Source organism: Bombus impatiens, unplaced genomic scaffold (genome assembly GCF_000188095.3).
Source record: "Bombus impatiens unplaced genomic scaffold, BIMP_2.2 scf_0320, whole genome shotgun sequence".
Lineage (NCBI taxonomy): Eukaryota > Metazoa > Arthropoda > Insecta > Hymenoptera > Apidae > Bombus > Bombus impatiens.
In genome coordinates, this window is record NT_176739.1 from 974,194 (window position 1) to 994,975 (window position 20,782).

A 20,782-nucleotide genomic window follows, 5' to 3' on the forward strand; every position below is an offset into this window, starting at 1 on the left:
GGACATTAGGATTCAAGAAACCCTCCTAAGTTTTCTTCAACTTCATCAATTGTTCAGATGACTAAATGTCCAGTGCAATTAAAGAGATTCCATGAGCAGAGCTAGTTACTGTTCCATGGAAGGAGCTAAAAGTTATTTCTTGTGTCTACAATTTAGGTCTGTGCATTAGGATTTAAGAGGTGCCCCTAAGTTTCATCTAATTTCATCAATTGTTCAGATGACCACATGTCTAATGCAACGAGAGAGATTCGTTTAATTAGCTGATTAGTGAATTCCCACTACTGTGGATTTATTAACAAAGAAGGCAGTTGCCTAATTGGGGCACCAAAATTTAGGGACAGACCCATGCTATTTAGAATTTCATTCTAACGTCAGTAAACGTTATTTATTCGGTATAGTGGTTGCTCCTGCTGTGTGATTCAATATGCTAAAGCGATGACCTTCCAACGCAGAAAATTACTAAGTTCACGGTGAACATATATTAATCGCTGAGTTCATGTAACAAGGTTGTCAGCAGCACAATTACGTAGGATAAAACAATCGTCATCTATAAATATCTTAGTAACCAAACAATGGCACCTACACGCCTCATTAACATTAATCCCAGACAAATCAGTATTCTTAATGCGTTGCTCCTAACCTTCGGATTATAGTCTCCGTACTCACTCTGTACTGCAATAAGATTATTGCCTGCTCACGTTGCACGAGCTGAATTCCGACCCCATCATTAAAATCCACCGACAAATTCTGAAACAGCAGTACCCTAAGTTTTTAAGCTGTGATGCCCAAGCGTGTGCACAGTTTGCTCACAGTTGAATCTGAACGTTGAAATTTTTAGTTCGCTTTTAATTCGCTTTTAAGTAGCAAATGAAGAATCTTTCTGACAAAAAGTCGATGGCATTCTTTTACAATTAGCATAAGTAGTATCGATATGTAACACTTTCGGTTAATTATCGAGTTTTTATTTGCTGCTTATTTTTTATTTCTTGGTCTTGGCCTCCAAATGTTCAAAAGATCTTAAGATTGACGAATATATTTTAGTTTCCGCCAGACTCGCAATTTAAACAGCAAATTGTAACTGCTTCTTACGCATGACGAGTATACTCGTCGTAAGACGAAATATTGCCATTTCTTCGTGACGAGTATACTCGTCAAAAACAGCTGACTAGGGAACTGTGTTATAAGGCGGACATCCGTATTTGACACGTTACTTTCGAAGAAACATAGGTAAGGATCGAATCAGGACACCCAGTAGATCGATGCTGAACGAGTGCTCGACGTGTGGATAACCGGCCATATGTAAGCTCGAGATCGAGCTCAGGAGGGCAACGCCCCAAATGGCCTTGCTCGCGACCTCCTCGGAGAGAGCTTCTCCGGAGGCTGCTCCTCTACCTCACGCGCGCGCATTACACGCACACACGGTCGCAAGCTACATGCCTGTCTCACGCACTAGAAGAAGAGCAACGAGATCGTCATGGAATACAAGGACTACCGGCGAGGATCAGCCATAGGAAGAGCCAAGGTTTTAGGACTCGAGACTGAAACTGTAGAAAATTATTCAGAGTGATATATACTAGGGCAGTGAATCGTATAAGCGAAAATTGTATGAGAATTTGGACGACAAGATTTCCAGATTTTCCGACTTTTATAGTTCCAGATTTTCTGACTTTTATAGTTCCAGATTTTCCAACTTTCATATGCCCAAGTTTTCAGACATGTAAACCATCAAATTTACGAGCTTTCAGACTTTTAAATGTCCGGGCTTTCAGACTTTTAAATCTTCGGGCTTTCAGACTTTTAAACCTTCGAGCTTTCAAACTTTTAAACCTTCGAGCTTTCAGAATTTTAAATCTTCGCGATTTCGGACCTTTAAATCTTCGAGCTTTCGGACTTCTAAATCTTCGAGCTTTCAGACCTTTAAATCTTCGAGCTTTCAGACTCTGAAGTATCCAAATCTGCAAATTTCCAGTTTCTGTATTTTCAAGCTTCCCAACTTTTAAATTTCCAGATCTTCAAACTTTCAGACCTTCAGACCATCGAATTGGCGAATTTTCAGACATTTCAATCTCTAAAATCCCTTTGGAAACATTGAAGTATTCAAATCTCCAAGCTTCTGAACTCTCAAATCTCCAAATTTTCAGCCTTTCAGACACTTACAAGATCTAAATCAATGACTCATCAGATTTACGAACTTTCAAGCTTTTAAATCCCTAAATTCTGAAGGCACTGAAGTACAAGTCGAGTTTCTCGATTTTTCAATCCCCAAAATTTCCAAATGTCCAAACTTTGGACATTGAAGATTCCGCGCTTGCATATTTTCAGACTCACGAATTACCAAATTTTCAGACTTTCGAATTTCCGATCTCCTACGCTGTTAAGTTTCAGAATCTTTCAGGCTGTCGGCCCTCCAAATCTTCAAACTGTCGAAACCACGATAGGTGCAAGCCTAAGATTTTACGAGTCAAGAATAGTATTATAAATTGACGTTCAGAAATACGAAAAGAAAAAAGAAAACAAGGGGAGAGAAAATGGGATTGGAACAGAACCGAAAGACGATCCATCAGAACCGTAGTCAGTATGTGGAAACGTGCAAAGGACAGCAAAGGGCGAAACGAGGTGAAGAGAGAAGCGAGACAAGGTAGGAGGAGATGCACTAATCACGGGAGCATCATAAATACGTCCAGATTCCATCTTTGCTCTCTTTTCAGTCCCGCCGTGTCTCGTCCCTACAGGCAGGTCCCTCGATAACTAACGACATGGGACTGGATGGCCAAGCTAACTAGAACAGCAAGATTTACTAGCCTGAACAAGAGGCGAATAACTTGGAATTTCAGAAGATTTTACCTCACTGTACCTGGACGCACGAGCAACAGGAATGTTAATCGAGTCAATCTCTGGTTCACCTTATTACGATTATTTTGCATGGCATGATCAGAGCTACCTAGCTATTCCACACGATAATTCGCCAAAGTAAATGGCTTTTTTTTTAAAGATAATAAAATTATCTACGATGGCTGGACTCTATTATTAAATAGAAAGTGGAACGACTGATATTGATCCAGAATTGTCAGACGTCTCTCAACTTCGTCACATCGGATTAGTCATATCAGCCATTGGATCTGCTGGCTTTCTCTTCAATCGGAAAAACCATCTCTCAATATCCGTCATTTAAAGAAAAAGCTTATCACACGTACGCCAAAGAATCGCGGGTCTACAATTTATTCGAACCTTCTTGTTGCAATTGCTGCGTTTATGAAGACTCTAGAAGCAGCCGTTTTCTACCAACAGATCCATCCTTCTTTCTTCAAGATTCTATCGAACGTAGGCTGGTATTGAAACGTTCCACAATTTCACCCACGTAATTATCTGAAATCCGTCGGACGAACCAATCTCCATCGTTCCAAATAGCATTCCAAGCGCTTTTTCCAAGGGAACCGTGCTCTCTCTTATCCGTTTAAAGTATCTAAAGGAGGAACGGTTACCACCACGTGGACCAAACGTGACAGCTTCCACGCAGACTTTATTACCTCAGTCCAGATAACAATCCATGCTGATTATCTTGCACACATAGAACGTTAACTGTACATGCAACCTATAGCAACGGCATTCTGACCAGAGATGCGATTTCTCAGTCTGAAATGGTAAAAATGGTAAACACCAATGTTCCTCCTACTGCATATGATTTTATTAATATTACTTTATATGGACTAACGGTGCTCTCCAATCTGACTATCTGACACGATTTACAATTAGAACACAGTGAAAGAATGACAGACATGGCTCTCACTGTAAATTGGTTCTGTAGAAAAGAAATATGACAGAATGTTGAAGATACAGATTCGTTCAGATGGCATTTCTTTAAGAAGAAGCCACAATTGTCTATTTTTGATCAAAGTTTCAAGCAAGTTAGTCCAGGGGAGAACCTTTATCATCGAGAAACTTCAACTTATATATCGTTCATCAAACTTAAGAAAACCAGCACAATAGCAATAATAGATGTAAGAAAGAAAGTAAGAGAAGATCGCACGAGCTAAAAATGAAGCAGCTCCAGCCATCCAAGGATAAAGTAAAATTATTTTGCCAGAGATAGTCGAAATAAAAGCTTAATTGGCAGAGATAAAAACTATTCGATGCATTTCCTGATGCAACCTGTGCACACACGATTATGCAAGCTGGCTGTGCAACGATTCCTTTCCCCTCCTCGTAAATCTAACTCTTCCTGATTCTGTTATATGCCAGGAATTATGCAAACATTCCATTCGCAACACCGTGTCAAGCGAACGAATTTTTTCCTTTCTTTTTCCAATTTCAACGTTTGGATTTTAACTTTCCACGCCAGCGAGGAATTTTCACTTTTGCTTTGTGAAATTAAAAAAGAAAGAAGAAAAAAAGGAGAGGAAAAACGCAGTAGTTTCCTCGATTACTCCGCTTCTGCAACGTTCATTAGTAGCCCAAGTGAAGGTAGCGCGACCATTAGTCGGCCCGACAAACTAGAAATCATCATTATCATAGTCATTACGATTTCATGGATTAGCTTGTTCGCCGGTAAACTGGTTGCTTTGTAACGCACGTTAAAGGTCGCTTAAAACGTCAATTGCTTCCAATCAGTTAATCACAGCAACTATTGAGTTAGCATAAATCTCTCTCATCCATTTTTCAGGCTCTATCATCGTCCAACAATTATCCTTCCCTGTCCTGGAGTAGTAATTAATCTTGCCAAGAGTGCTTGATGATTCTAACCGTGATACTTCCTTCTTGCAGGCTTCAATTATATCTAATCCAAATATAGATTAGCTATTAGAACCAGTCAAGTTCAGTAATGCTCCTGACAGTCAAGCTTACCTTGAAAACTCATGTTGTATAATATCATATACAGCAATGTGCAAAGGACCTTGGTCATCTATGGCAGTGATCATATAACGACTATTAACTGTACTAGCTATTTCAAATTGATCGGTATTTCTTTAGCAAACTGCCAATAACTCTCAACTTAGCTAACTTCAAACCTTTATGTTCTCTTATAAGACCAACGTATCATCAGATTGTAGCAAACTTCAGACACCTGCACTGAGAAGATACTGCTACTCAGGACATTCGGTAAGCTGTGAGTCTCATGGTTGAAGACTGTTTGTAGAAAACACTGCAAGCACCAAGAAACAAGTTTCTCAGGGGGAAAAGTCTTGTGACTTAATGTAGTCCAAATTCATGTATCTGAGGTAAGTGTATCTGTAGAAAGATACCTGTGGCACCTTTAATTGTAAAGAAAACTGAATATGTCATTCATTTAGGTTTGGATAGATGGCATAGATGAAAGCCAAAAGTACAATTATCTAGTATCCATTGATACTTACATCTTTCTTCATTTGAGATTGTCACACCATCTTCTAGAATTGTCAATAATAATCTAGGAAGGGAAATTGCATCTAAATTCTACACTACTATTCTCAGTATTCTCATTGGTATGCAGTACACTTCCCAATAAAGGATCGACAATTTTCAATTTTCCCACTTGCAGTGTTCTCTACGAGTCAAGCATCCAGGACTGAGACTGTAGGTTGTAGGTGCTGGACCAGTAATTAATTTTGGCTCAATCAATGGGCTCCATAGGCCCCTTATCTATGCCGGTAGCTTTCTTCAGTGCGAGAAAGTGGACTAGACTGGCTCGCAAACTAATCTATATCGCACTTCTCCACTCCCACGACTTTCGTTCGTCGACGAACGAAAGATCGTTGCATAACGATAGCATGGCACGCAAAAAGTGCAGTAAAATGAGGAAATACCGCGAATCGCAAGTACAGTGAAATTTTCCATATCATGACTCGATAATACACAGACACACAGATACTTAGACTACAAACTGATCTTCAAACGTCCACCTGATAGTTTCCTCTGTTTCATTATCCTTATATTAGATACTTATCATTAAATCGTTATACCAGATACTGATCATTATAGTAGAAGCTTTACCGGTTTGGACAAGGTGTACTCTATACTTCAGGGCTCGACTTACCTGCAACAGAGAAGAAAAAACAGAATGATAAGTTAGCAGTGGTCCGAAGGATGGGCAAAAGTTGTTGCTAATAGTGGCAGTTTCGCGATACACTGACACAAATAATATTTCTAATGCAAAGGGAATTTTTTTAAAAACAGCCAAAATTGCTGACGCGAGTAATATCTCTGAGGGCCTAGGAAACTGACAATCAAACACTGATCATTCAGACATCAAGCGTGAATCGTAACATGCCAACCGCCTAATCACCTCACGTACACAGAGCTAGAGCTAATTTGTGGAACAAAACAGACCAAAGTCGAGACAGCCAGAGTTGATATATGGAACTATCGCGGCACAGGTCTACATGTGTGACTAGAAAGATGGCCTTCATAATCTATTATAACTTTTCCCTCTGTTCATCTAATACAACCAAATTCGTCATAATTAAACCAAATGATCTTGACACAATCCTTGCTACTAGACTTCCTCGGCAGATGTGGCTAGCAAGACGATCTTTGTAATCTACATCAGCCTATATCATTCTACGCAGATTCATCATAATTAGAGCAAACGATCTCTTGGCTAAGTCCTTATCATTAGATTTGATTAGACCACCCTACTTTTCCCTGTGACAAGCTAGTTAAATTCATTACAATTAGACCAAATGATCTTGACAAAATCCTTGCTACTAGACTTGCTCAGCATATGTGACTAGGAAGATGACCTTCTTAATGTACTATGTCCTGTATCATTCTACACAGACTCATCACAATTAGACCACATGATCTTGGCCAAGTCCTTACCATTAGGTTTGATTAGACCACCCTACTTTTCCCTATGATAAGCTACCTAAATTCATTACAATTAGATCACATGATCTTGACAGAATCCTTGCTACTAGAGTTCCTCAGCATATGTGGCTAGAAAGATGACCTTCTTAATGTACTATGTCCTGTATCATTCTACACAGACTCATCACAATTAGACCACATGATCACAATAGATCTGATTAGATCACCCTACTTTTCCCTGTGACAAGCTACCTAAATTCATTACAATTAGACCAAATGATCTTGACGAGATCCTCACCACGGCAACGCCAACTCTGGCTGGTTAGACTATAGCGTAAGATCTAGCCTGGACCTTGATACAAACCTAGAATCTCCTTTCACGAAACCACGCCAACGAGCAAGTTTGCTCCAGGTTCATCAGGCAAGTTTCTTGTCCCAATGCCTAATGTCTTAAAGACAGGGAGTAAGAACTAGCCTGGCTAACGATAGCATGACTAAAAACAGGCTGATTTACGAGCACCGTGCGCCAGGTTGCATCGACAGGAACCGGCGAAGCCTTTCAACCGTGGAAGAAGAAGCGCAACGATGCATTCCTTGCACGCAGCCCTGCTTCATATTACGTAAAAAGCGATTAGAATTCACGCGAGCTCAATGATACGGGTTGTGTTGGCCGGTCGGTGGAAGAGGGGAAATAAGAAGGGGAATGGCTATAAACAACTTTCCTCGGTGGACCGAGCTCGCTGAGACTCGCAGGGAAATTACGAATGCGGAAGTCCTCGTGGAATCTTTCGCTCGAAGAAAAAGAATTAAAGGGCTGGCAATATTTTTATGCATTTGTGTGAAATTCGAACGTGCAAGATAAAATAAAGTATAAATAACCGATAAAAATAATATTTAGAAAATTAATACTTCGTTGAGGAATACAAAATATGAAATATAGAGGTCCGCACATAAACAATAATAATTGTAATTAATCCAAATCGATGACTAATCGAATTACGTCATCGTACTAATCCGGCCAAGTTTGATCCACTCGAAGAAACGTCGATGACTAATACACTTATCGAGTTAAAAATACCATTGTTTAAACGAGCCAGTCGGATTATCGACACCTGGAAAAATAAATAAACGCCTGGAATGGAGATATTTTTTGTTCGTAACGGACACCGCGCCTATCGCCAGATAAATCCAATATCGACAACGAAACATGATACTGCAATTATCCGGTTCGGTTAACGCGTCCTCCATTTCTTCGTTTCGCCGTATACGAGTGCCTACTGTGAATTACTTTCTGGAATTTCGTATTTTCAGATATATCGCGACTATTTGTAAGATGATAACTTTTTCGATGAACATTCTTCTTTCGGTATCGTATCGCTGCAATATATGTACACTAATACTATGCTACAGTGGGTACTCTATACACTATGTGCATGAGCATGTGGTCGATATCCGGCCGATTGTCATCACATGCAGAAGAGAAAGTTGCTAACACTATTGTCTCTCACAGCCTCGCCACGACGGTCCACGTTGAACAGTGCACAAAGCTCTCTTGTCGATTAAAATATAACAACACAACTTGATGATCGTAACTGGTTAAACTGGTAGTACTTACTCGAGTACTGGGTTCGCCAAAATTGGCCTCTCTACGGACTTGCAAAGTGGTGCTTAGAAATTGGAAAAATTCCACTATTTGTATCATAATTACTGGGTATACACGATGACTAGGAAGAACACGACCAAAGTACAGTCTATGAACAATTCGTCCCAAGATTGGCCAAACAAACGCCAACTTCTATAGATTAGATAATCATGGTTTCAAACAACGTCGTAAATAGTCTCAATTCTCACACGTGCAGACATTCCACGTTTATCACTTTCTAAGCTATATTTATGAGCTACTGTTCCATCAAACTGGGTCCAAGTGAATTCCATCGGCGTAAACTGATGATAAGTTTTTTTTTATCTGACTCTTTGCTTTCCACTGGAACCGCGCTTATTTCGCGTTTCATCCGGGATCAAACGTCTCGCGTAACAGAGATTCGCTGGTTCCACTGCCTGTCATTTTTCATCCATAAAATGCGAATTAAACGTTCGCATAATTGGATGTAATTGTCAAGAATTCACTCAATCTGATGGTACGATGTTCTACCAGTAAATACAGTTCTACCGTTACACAAGTTATAATAAAATATACATACGACCAAGCCGCTACCAGATATAGTTCTGACAATTAATATTTCTACGCCAATTCACACGAATTGCACAAATTGTGAATGTGAAATATTAGATAAAAAAAAAATGAAAAAAAAAAATTCACACGAGATTTAGGACGAACAAGTTTCAGCGTTTTCTTAAAAAACACTTTAGTCCAGCATGATGTATATCAGTTACACTATGTGCCCCCGTGCGTTCCTATTTTCTCCTATGAAACACGTAAACGCATGCACGCGAAAGCTTGCACGCGTTAGCGAGTATAAGAGTCACGGTAAAAGGACTAAAAAAACCGAACAAGAACAAAGAAACGCATGTACCGTGAATCCACAGGACGTTAAACCATTCCCTAAGCATCTGTGTTTCGGTTGGCAGCGTAGATAAAGAAAACAAAAAATAACCGAGGAGAGGAAGGTAACACGATCCCGTGACGAAGAAACGGCAATCTTGTCGATAACGATAATCGTTGGAGCACTGTTCGAAAACACGAAATAAACCAGAGGCAAGGCTGTCTCTCACTGAACACGCAGGTGGATTCGTTTCAGTGTCGCGACGAGACTCCGTGGTCCGATTGCATCACAACGCGATTGCAAAACCCGGCCAGCAGCCTTGCAATGCCACCGCCTTCCTTTTTCCTTCCGTTCATTTTGTCCCCAGTTTGGGTCTCGTCAGAAGGTCGCCTATGGATGCCATTCAAATGGTCCGACAGAAATATTTCTACCTGAGTAGTGCCTGAGCAGTGTCTGACACTACTTAATAAATTATTCATATTTGATAATGATTTAAGTCTATAGGCAGTAATTTTTCAATTAGGCCAAAAAGAAGGGTTAAAATTTATATCGTCTGAAATTAATATTCCAACCTGTGTATTAACGTCTGAAGTGAATTATATTCCTCGGTGTCCTTTTTCTCTAATAATAATAGCAGTGGATGTCATAGAATATTTCCAGGGGAATATGAAGAATGTATCCCAGGAGCGAGTCTAGGAGAAGGTCGGCCACGAATGTCATCACCTGTTCTGCGCATGTTGCATCCTTAAACGACGGTAATTGTCGTTCCAGTGACGTAAACTGATCTATAGTATTATTTGCGCACGATCAGGGTCGCGCACAGGGATAATTTATTCCACCTGCCGACATACCATTTTGTAACGCGTGTTTACCTTAGCATACAAATAGACCTGGTTTCTAAACTCTATTTCAATTCTCCTGCCATATATTTTGTACACTCGCGTAATTTTCCATGGCCAAAATGTCGAAGAAAAATTGTCATCGTGCGCTAAATTCGTGCACCTAAATTCGTGATGCAAATAATGCCAGGAGAGGGAGAGATTCTATGGCCGAAAATAAGACGGAGATAAAGAATAAAAAATGTTAGGTTTCGGGCTACATTTTCGAGAAAATCGAATTCGAAAATTTGCTTTCGATTTATTTTCTCGAAAATGAAGAGACCCTAAATGAAAAATTGTTTTTTCTTCGATTTACGTTGAGTAATACAATCGCCTTGACTTTCTCCTTTTACCATAAATTTGCCCAAGTGCCGGCAACAGATTTAGTAACATTCTAGTAACTTTTCGATAATTACGAAACTAACGCGAAGAATGTAGGAATTTAGTAAAAGTAAGATGCAAGAGAGGTGAATGGCGGATGACACACGGCAATAAAAATTCTTATAGAACGTGTAATCTCGTAAATCCCAGAGTTTTATGATTCACGTTAGAAATCTTTTGGTTTCGAAAGGGGGAAGAACATTCGATTCGACGAATGCTTGCGTAGATCGTTTCCTATAGGGGAAAACTATTCGAATTGGAAACTTTTCCCCGAGTTTTACATTTCAGGAAGGACCTTCGTCGAAGATCGAACGTGAATCATGAATTTTTATGCACGAAGATGCAAAACAAAGGAAACGTTTAAAATAACAAAATAACATAACGACACAACAACGAGTTATTAATATGTAATTAGTATCAGAAAAAATTAAGTGCACTACCTGTTTGCAAACAACTTGCAAACTACTGTTCGTTTATTACGTATTCTAATTGCCATTACGCTATGATTTACAGCCGGTAATTTCATTCTGAGAAATAAAAAATGTAGGCAATGAAAGAGCGTAAACATTGCAGAGATAAAACTCAACATTTATCTTCGTAGACATTCTTACAATAGCTTTAAAACTAATTCAGTTGCGATTCTTTAAATATACAAACTAAGAGAAGGTATAAAAATACTTGCATGAACTATTATTTTAAAATTAAAAACCGAAATATAATCTTAATTGAAGTAATTCAATTATATTGAATTTATTTTATATTCTATTTATATTAAATTTAAATTTGGAATAATCAAGTGGACGCAACATATGCGTCAATGCTAACCGAATGTAATAAAAAAAAGTCCCTAGAATTTTTAAAAACAATTTGAATTATTTCAAGTATCGCAGATGTACAAGGGATTAAAAAGTGAGAGCAAGCGCGAAGATGGTACAGAAAAACGCCAGGTCGTCTCATGAGAACGAGACCAAAGAGACCTTCAGGCGTGCCCCTTTCTTTCCTTTTCTCAGTTCCTTCATAAGGGGAACATAACCTGCGAACGCCCTTGCCAGGAATGCAATCTCCGATCTCTCCAGGCTCGTTTCAATGTTTCGCTACGCTTGTATGCAGATACGTGTGCGCACGCACACCGGTGTTACCAACAGTGGAACGTATCACGTAACAGTATCTAGCTGTCTCCCTTTCTTCGCAGGCAAAAAATTGCCATTTCTTTTATCCTTGGAAATCACGTTGCAATATTCTTCGTGTGATTAATATGCTTTTTTGGAAGCTTCTACGAATACATGCTACATATATAGTAAGCTATTGCCAACGAGAAAAAGTACATTGAACTGTCGAATTCGTACAGAGCTAATGGTTCTAGATTTTAGGTTAGAATAAAATAGAGGCTCAACAAAATTCTATAGTTCAGTTCTACGAGTTGAATTCTACAAGCTAGATTAAAAAAAGTCCTTTAAGAGAGACTGAAGACACGGATGAATTCATTTTAACCTAGACAATAATTCCTAGCAATCAAAAGAAGGACATTGACCCAAACAAACTAGTTGAAACCTAAATACACTAATCCTTTAAAGGAATATTCCTATGTTCCAAACTAGGGCAATGTAGCAACCCTAACGAATTCAATAGTCCTAGACTTGAATTCTATAGTAATTCTATAATAAAGATACACACCAAAGAAAGTACACTGTCCCAAACAAATTAGCTGAAAGCTAAATACATTGATTAAAAGGAATATTTCTACACTGCAAATCAAAGCGAAGGAGAAGGCCTAATAAATTCTGTATTTGAGGACAGATCGAAAAAATCCTTCAAAAGTGACTGGAGGCACGCATAACTTCGCTTCACAGTAGGAAGTGATCTCATATCCATTCGTGTCACGCTCAGCGAGACCAAAGAGGATTACGCGAAGGAAGGAGAATGTCCCTCGTCACCCAATGAGCACGTGTGACTATTTTTTGCCACCTGGACATGCCAGATTTTCTTCGGAAGAAATAACGATGACGTTGACACGCGTGATCATTGTCAAGGTGTCTCGTCAGAATCACACCTATCCTCGTTCTAATCCTTCAACCTACATTTTTCTGCGTGTTCAACTCGAAAAAGAGAGAACATTTACCGTCTTACACAAACGAGAGTTTAAATAAACGTTTCTTTTTTTTAATAACATCCACCGGCGGACAGATACAGCGGACTTTGAACAGTGTCAGAGGAGAAAAAAAGGGAACTGTTCAAGACGTGATTGATCTTCCTGCTCGGTCTAGCGTTCTCGGCCACGGTATAAGGAAAGACCAGTGTATCGATTCTTTCTTCTCTGGCGAGTTAATTGCGGCCTAGGCTCCGCTGAATCGAGCAGGAGCGGTCATTCATGCGATCGTTCGGCCGGGGAATTCAAGGAAGACTTTAACGATCCGCGGAACCACTCTGGTCAACGTAATTGACCGTCACGGCGACGTTGAACTCCCCTGAGGAGGATTCAACTGGGGCAATCGATACAGATCGAGCAATAATTACGTTAATCGTCAGCGATGAGGAGTTCAGTCAATTTTTAAAAATCCTCTCATGGACCCTAACTCTTATCAAAGGTGAATAACCTAATTTGGTAACTTTTTAGTTCTACGCATGATATGGGATATGAGATATTGATGACAGGTGGTGAATTCTACGCGTTGAAATGCAGAGGGAAATGTTCATTTTTCTTCAACTCATCTTGCAATTTGCTGTTATTTGTGCTACCTTCTTCTGATAAATAGATTCGTTTGTTTCTTTAGACGATTAGTTTTAGGACCCTAGACAATTGCAATTTAGAGCTTCCTGAGAAACTCGCACGGAGAATCTCAATACGATGTGTTCATTGTTACTTAAGTACCTGGTCCCAACAATAAGGATTAGGTAGGTCAGTGATTATAGAAGGAACCTGACCCCAACACTCATCATCGATATGCCCATCGTTGATATTAATTTCTTGATCTTCGGATCATCAGCTTCTTATCCTAATTATACCCCTTCACTTACGTAACATAGACACGAGCAAATTTCACATTCGTATACGCAAATTCAGCGAAATTAAGAACTTAAAATTACTCGGAATAAATGAAGCTCTATCGTAGATGGCAGATTCGTTTCTGTTACATGAAACGACGCATTGGTATTGGCAATTCGCAACTTGCAATTTCTAAAATTTCACTAATAACGCGACTTCGCCTGTGCAAGGGATCTGAGACGGTTGAGGTGATCCGAACGGTTGAAGACACCCGGTAGAGATGGCCACGTGTACGGGATCTCGGAGCTTTCTTCGCGGAAGAGAATATCGCTGCGCGAAGTGTATAAGGTCACGCCAGGGAACGTGTACGGGGCGCACTGCTCACCTGACAGGATCGTGTTTCATCCTGTGCGCGGTGTGTTACTGTACGAGCCTACGGACGATCGTTACGTCTTACATTATTCTACGCGCGACGTGTTACGTGTCCGCGGAGCGTTAGCTACGAGCTGAACGCGTCACGGAACGACCTTACGATTCAATTTCTCTTCTCAGCTCCGTGGAACGGGACCGGGCTTCTTTATGTAACCAATTGCTCCCACTGGACCGCTAGTTTCGCTCCCTAACATCTTCGCCTTTTCTACGATTCTCTTCGGTTCGTACAACTACTAGTTGCGATCATTGATTTATAGATAATTATTCAGGGGAATTTTATAGACTGAGATCTTTCAATTTTCACAATTCCCTGTTTCACTGCTTCGTGTCGCTATTATACTTTCTAGAATTCCCTAGATAGCGGGAGAGAATTCACTAGATGGACAAAAGTTTATTGCTCTTCTAAATTACGTATTGTTTTCATCACTTTAATCTTATTTCCATGTTTGGCCACAATAAAAAATTGACGAAATCTTGACTTTTGAAGAATCGACTTTTCTACCTTTCACCATTCACTCAAATCCAAAACTACCTTTCAAAACCGAGGAACGTGCCAAAAAACTCTACAGAGATAGATTAATTAAATTTCTCTTGGGGGAATCCTCATTTTAGGAAACGATTATAGTACCATTAACACTAGCGAGGATCGTACAAATCTTACGTGTTATCTGCAACACCATAATAATTACGTGTTCAACGATTACTCATCGCTGGAAGCACTAAAAAGTACAGCATTCCACGCAGAAATCGTTCTTCTTTTTCAGCGCAGCAAATAGAGCACCGAATGTTTTCCACTAGACTAGTAAATCTGTAGTGGAGCGAAGAGTGGGGATGGGTGGGAAGAGGAGTGGGGGAAGCGCGCGGGACGCGCTTGCGTGCAACAAGCGGAACGAACTCGACACGCGTGCATTAATAATCCCCGTGGAACGAGCAAGAGAAAAAGAGAAGTCGATTTACCGTCAGGTGAACCGGGATGTAAACAGGATGCCGCGGCGAGAGAGGATAACGCGAGGACACGTCGCGGACTGGCAAGGTCGTTGCCATCGGAGATTCCAGGCTACTCACCTGTGACTCTACATGGCTATTACTTAGCTTCGCAAGCGCTCTGTAACCTTGAATCGTCCCTATGCTAATAAACTTAAGCTTTATTCCAAGAAAATTGCAAAACTTAGCCCTTAAACCTCAGATTTTGTTTCGAATTTACGATCATCCCGAAATACACGGAATCTCTTCTTTCGCGTATTCGCGTACGTTTTGCAATTTTGTCCAAAGGAACCATAAGATCTTCCTGCATCAATTTCTTGCGCCTGTGTTTATTATTGTCTAGAGAATGTCCACAATTTTTGCAGGTGAAGTGTCAGCCTATAGGACACATTTTTTTAAAGGGTTTCCGCACAATGACGTATAAGTCGAGTAATTTTGATCGTTATCGTTTGAAAAAAATCGTGAATATTTTGTAAACATTAATAAACACGTATGCAGGAAAGCAATAAAGAAAGTTGTATGGTTATCTCGGAAAAGAATACCAAAGTATGGCCTTCCAAACCACAGCATCTCCTCAATGGGTTAAACAACCCAGACCTAACCTAATGCCTAAAATTGTTCTAACGAAACTAAGCACTCTTAAATATGGATTCGCCTTAAGCCAACTCTCGAGATAACCGTCTACCATTTTCTAAATCATGTATTATGCAGCGGCAGTCGTGCAATTAGAAATCGCTTAGCCAGCATCTATCCAGCGTCTCAGGGCTGCCACTTACGATTGACAAAGAGATAAGTACGTGAGAACCAGTGGCCATATTTGAAAACGGGGCTTAATATGTCGAACAGGGTCACCTATGACGCGCGGTGAAACGTTTTTGACTGTATTTAGATCGTCCATCCTGGAATGTCGATATCTCCAACATAAGAAAAAAAAAGTCTCGAGACGCACACAGACTAGCTTAATTAAAGCCGTGTTTCCATGTAACGCGTGTTTTAAGGTCAGATCGAAACTGGCGGCGGGAAAACGAGCACCGCGAAAAGGATGTCACGAGGATATGTCAGAGTAGCAAGGTCGTTGTCATCCGACATCCCAGGTTGTTCACATTCAAGGACCTTTCCACCAGCGTTTCATCGCGCTTATAGGACGATCGTATCGATTCTAGCACGGGGAGCAAAGGTAAGTAAGCCGAGAAGGCCGTGGATCTCTTGGAACCGGGTCAAACTAATCGGACGTTTCCTTCGAACATGTGAAACGTGACTACGTTGCGTGAGATACTGCGATACTCACTAGATCCTAGTTACTTTCTCCCTACGCTAGTTACTTTTCATCGAACACTAAACGGATCTCCTAACATCTACATAATATACACTCGGTGTAAGAAGTGCTCGTACAGCAGCTAAATTTAACAACCTACGGATAACTTTCGAAAAGAAAAAGAATGCGACAAAACGTCGCTTAACTATACAAATAGAAAAATAGAGAAACGCTGTAAGATTAAGAAATTCGTTTACCGTATAGTCGTACGAGATTTCCAATCTTCTATTTGTATGTTAAACATTCATTTCAGAATGCTATCAATGTGGTTTGCTTAAAAGTAAACTTACGACAGTAAATCAGCCGTTTCTTTAAGAAGTTGAACGTTTATCGTGTATCCAGATAATAAAGTTACGAAATTTATACGAAAAGTGGAATTTCCATCAGTTTGGCAATCTGATATGTGTAATAACCAGCCTTCAGATCATCGAGGACAGGATTTCTGGAAGCACGCGAAATCGCGTGAGGAAAGAGGGCTCCTCCTCGATGCTCGTTGAAGAGTAACAACCAACCGGCTGGAATATTCGACAAAGTGGTTTCGATGCACGTTTTGTGTCTCGCGCGTGGTATCGCATGCGCGCGCATCTTCGCTCCATCCTTTTGAACAACTCTCGTTGAATTATCGACCGACGTTAAAAACAACGCTGCAACAGAGAGGGGCCGTGTACAATTTTCGCGTACGCATCCGTCATCCTTTGTCGTTCGATTAATCAAAATTTTCGTTGGTTAGCCAGGACTCGTTAACGGGCGACGTTGCTTACCCATTAAGATCAGCCTGGATACAAATCGATCTGTCGAGGGATAACAACGTACACGTGATTTAATCGTAGCTGTTTATCTCCAACAGCCGGTTACTACACAGTATAGGTTAGGTTACCACACTCTTCAGTCTAGGTATTTTTAATAGAAATCCTTGTGTTTTCTTGACCATCGGTTCTTCGGCCTGACTTGTACGATTTCATTAATATTATTACTTTTGTTATTAGAAGACAGATTTCACAGAATGCGTGTAATACGAAAAGATATATTTCTAATCGAAATCTTCGTTTTCGAATAGCTGTTGATCCTCTGGACCATCTTACACAATTGCGACTATCGTCATTGGTGACTATGTTGTATAATATACTTAAAAACTAGAATTACGAGTCTTTGAAGAAGAAGAAAAACAAGTCTTTATACATACACATAAGCTCGTCCCTAATTAAGGCCAGTGATCAACCCATTTCGCAATGTAATTCAGTTTCTAAGGGAATTAAAAGCCAGGAAGCACACGCACTGCAGTATGAACTGACACTTTGACTTACTACCAATAATGTAACAGTGACACAGTGTAGCAGTCGCTGAACTATTGCTAGTTTTCTAGACCTTAATAACCAATAACGCTACCTAATTAACAGATTCCGTGGCGCGACGGTAGCGCGTCTGACTCCAAATCAGAAGGTTGCGTGTTCAAATCACGTCGGGGTCAATTCGTATTCGCCACCTAATTATAGCTAATCGGTAAATTGGTTGAAATGGAAAAGCTGTAGCGATATGTACCTTTAACCTAACAAAGGCGTGAAATTATGGGATAATATATCTTATGGGAGTAGAAATCGGCTGGAGAGAAGACAGGTGAAGGATGGACCAATTATTCATGACGGATGTTGTGATTAAAAAAAATGGCTCGCAAGAAAACCGGGTACCTTACTCCTGCTGGCCATATCAGGAACTTCAGACTCACTCGGCGACGATCATTGAATCCTGAGCAGCGGCACGGCTCATAAAAATGCATCGGATCTCCTCGAGAAAGTTTCACGAAAGTCAGCGTGGAAAAAGAGCGAGATTTCAGGATGATCGGCTGGCAAAAGTGTGTCACCAGTCGTCGAACGAAAATAATTGCCTTATCAGAGTCCGTGAAGGCGTACGTAGCCTCATCCACACTTGAGAATTCGCCTTGATACCAGTGTTCACCTTGATCCACTGCTCCCTATATATACATTATCTTGTCGAGACAAACAACACCTAAGATTTCTCATGATCGTGATAAAATCAATTGAATATTAACACCTCATATAAAACCTTAATGTTTCTGCATAGAATGATACGACGTTAGGCTCCCTCTTATGCAGTAATTCATGAGCAACAGTATTTATTTATTTATATAATCCAAGCGATTAGCATGTCACATGCAGATCATAGACTTTTTTGCACCATCGGTTATCTCAACATGTTGCATAGTTTGTGATCGAGGCAAGACTCATTGCGGACGTTTAGTGTACACATGTTCCACCATGTCTATCGCTTGTGGCGCCTACATTGTTTTATACAGAGACAATGTTGGGATGTACATTAGCACCTAAGACATTGGTACGATGAAAAAGCAACGTTTCTTCATTTTTCCACCTACGGAATTGCCTATGAAAAATCTGTAACTCTTTCAGTATCTGCATCGAGCTGTGATTCTTAATATGTGACGAACCTAAACCAGCAATGTTCAAAATGACCAGTTCATAATCTTCCCCATATAGAGAAATTTTATTAGGACATTCAAATAGTGTTTGGTAAAATACAGGCGCGTTAAACTTCATCTCATCTAACTATAACTGGTATAACTGGACGTGTCTCTGTCTGGTTTGCAGCTGGTGAAAATTGAAGATAAGTAGAGTCTCGTTAGAGCTTACAGCTTCTACCTACGTCGCAGACAGAGGCTAACTTTCTTTCAACTTTTTTCACCCTACGATTCACCTAACCCAAACAGCTTTTCTTCTGACCGAAGAGAAGTTTCTCCTCGACTGAATATGGCGATCAAACAGTTTCTTTTTCCCCGCTTTCCCCTTGTACGATAAACGTGACCCTGACCTCGACGCACCAGCCTATACCGGCACGCCAGTGATTAGTCTGGACATAAATTAATGCTGCGCAATCTACCAGAAATTGTTCGCAAGCGTGGCAACGACACTTTTGCTTCCATCGTGCTTTCCAATCATAAAAATATGATGGTTGACGCTGGTAGCTAAAGCAATTCCATCATTACTCGCACTTTTTATTACGCTGTTTGTTCCTTAGACTCTGCAGTTAATCGCAGAATAGATTTATAGATCTGTTACTCTTGCTTTCGTGACTTTTATTAGCTTTGTTGAGATTGGTTATTGAAATCGTTTTAGGGTTAGTCGAGAGTTGTAAATTTATTGAGCACGGAGGGTACAACTATAGATTTACAGGTTCTCATCTGATAAATCTTCCTCCTGCGCTTCTTCTCAACGTTTTAACGATATTCCAACAATCCTCCATGATTTAATCGCTCTTTCAAATTTCCAGTTAAAGCCAAAACGAAACGCGTCAAGTTTGCACGTTAGATCGCCTATTTATACATTAAATCATTGTCAGATAGTTTGTACTCAAGCTCTTGAAAAATTCCTTTCGGGATTCCAGATCTTTCCAAAGTTATTTCGAATACTGCAACCTTTAAAAATCCTTTAGAATATTCCCAAGAACACGGTTTACGAGCCAACACTACCAAAATTCTCTGGAACACTTCCAAGAATATAATAAGACGCGAAAAGCAATCTGTTTCGAGTCCACGTTAAGGCCTATTTCCAACAGACCGATGTAATAAGATAAAGAAAGCTTTTGAGGAATTTTTATGCAACAAAATTTTCTCACTTGGGCTTATAGAAACTACGAACAATGTTTGGAACGTGAAAAATTGAAGCGGTCTGTATATCTCGACAGAAATTACAAGAATTATATTAGAAGAAACTCTAACCTAACCTTAAGAGTTTTCTAACCTAACCTTAAGAGGTTTCTAACCTAACCTTAAGAGGTTTCTAACCTAACCTTAAGACCATTCTCGGGTAAGGTTAGGAACCAATGCTAGCAAACTTTTCTATAGCATTTTCAACTGTGATAGAATTTGAAAAGTAATCTGATTAGGTTATCCGAAAAGTGTAATTTAAATAAGCGATACACACGGACAAAAACTAAAGAATACCACATATTAGAAGGAATTTCTAATTTCAGAAAGTGTTGTATATTGGAAAGGCGAGTCAGAAGTTCAAGGAGGGATATACTTTGGAATACCAACAGACAGTTGGCCATAATGATCGCGAGGAGGATTGATTCGGCGACTGACGCGATGAAAAATGTTGGAAAGCGACGCAACAATGTTTCTCTGGACCGAAGACGAAGTGGTGCGTTGAATGGTAGATGGCTGGACATAATTTTTGACCGGCTGCTGCCCGGTTTAAGAAAGTCATGCCTATTAGCCGCCATTAAGGCCACCCTGCGGAAAGTCGGTTCCCCGAGGGAAGGAAAGGCGACGTCGCTCTCCATTTTTACTTTCCTGCGCGAGCTGGAGGGAGAAAGTAACGTGAAACTGACGAATGACGCTTGGTTTCCCAGAACTTACTTCTCCATAAATACGTACTTGAAAAAAGCCAATTAACGATTGCATTCGTACGTTGTAGAAGATTTTTATCTCAACATGCTGCACGCTTCTATTAAATCCATTGAAAAGAGTTCTCATTTTCAAATTATAAAC

The 20,782-nt window shown here is 40.1% G+C and overlaps 1 protein-coding gene and 1 non-coding gene across 2 annotated transcripts in view; one reads left to right on the forward strand and one right to left on the reverse strand.

The window, feature by feature from the left end:
- The window catches only part of LOC100749763, a 96,356-nt gene that overhangs the window by 36,771 nt on the left and 38,803 nt on the right, over window positions 1-20,782 (reverse strand). The gene's annotated exons all lie outside the window — the stretch shown is intronic.
- Window positions 17,657-17,728, forward strand: TRNAW-CCA. The gene has a single exon. It is a non-coding gene; the product is annotated as a tRNA-Trp (tRNA).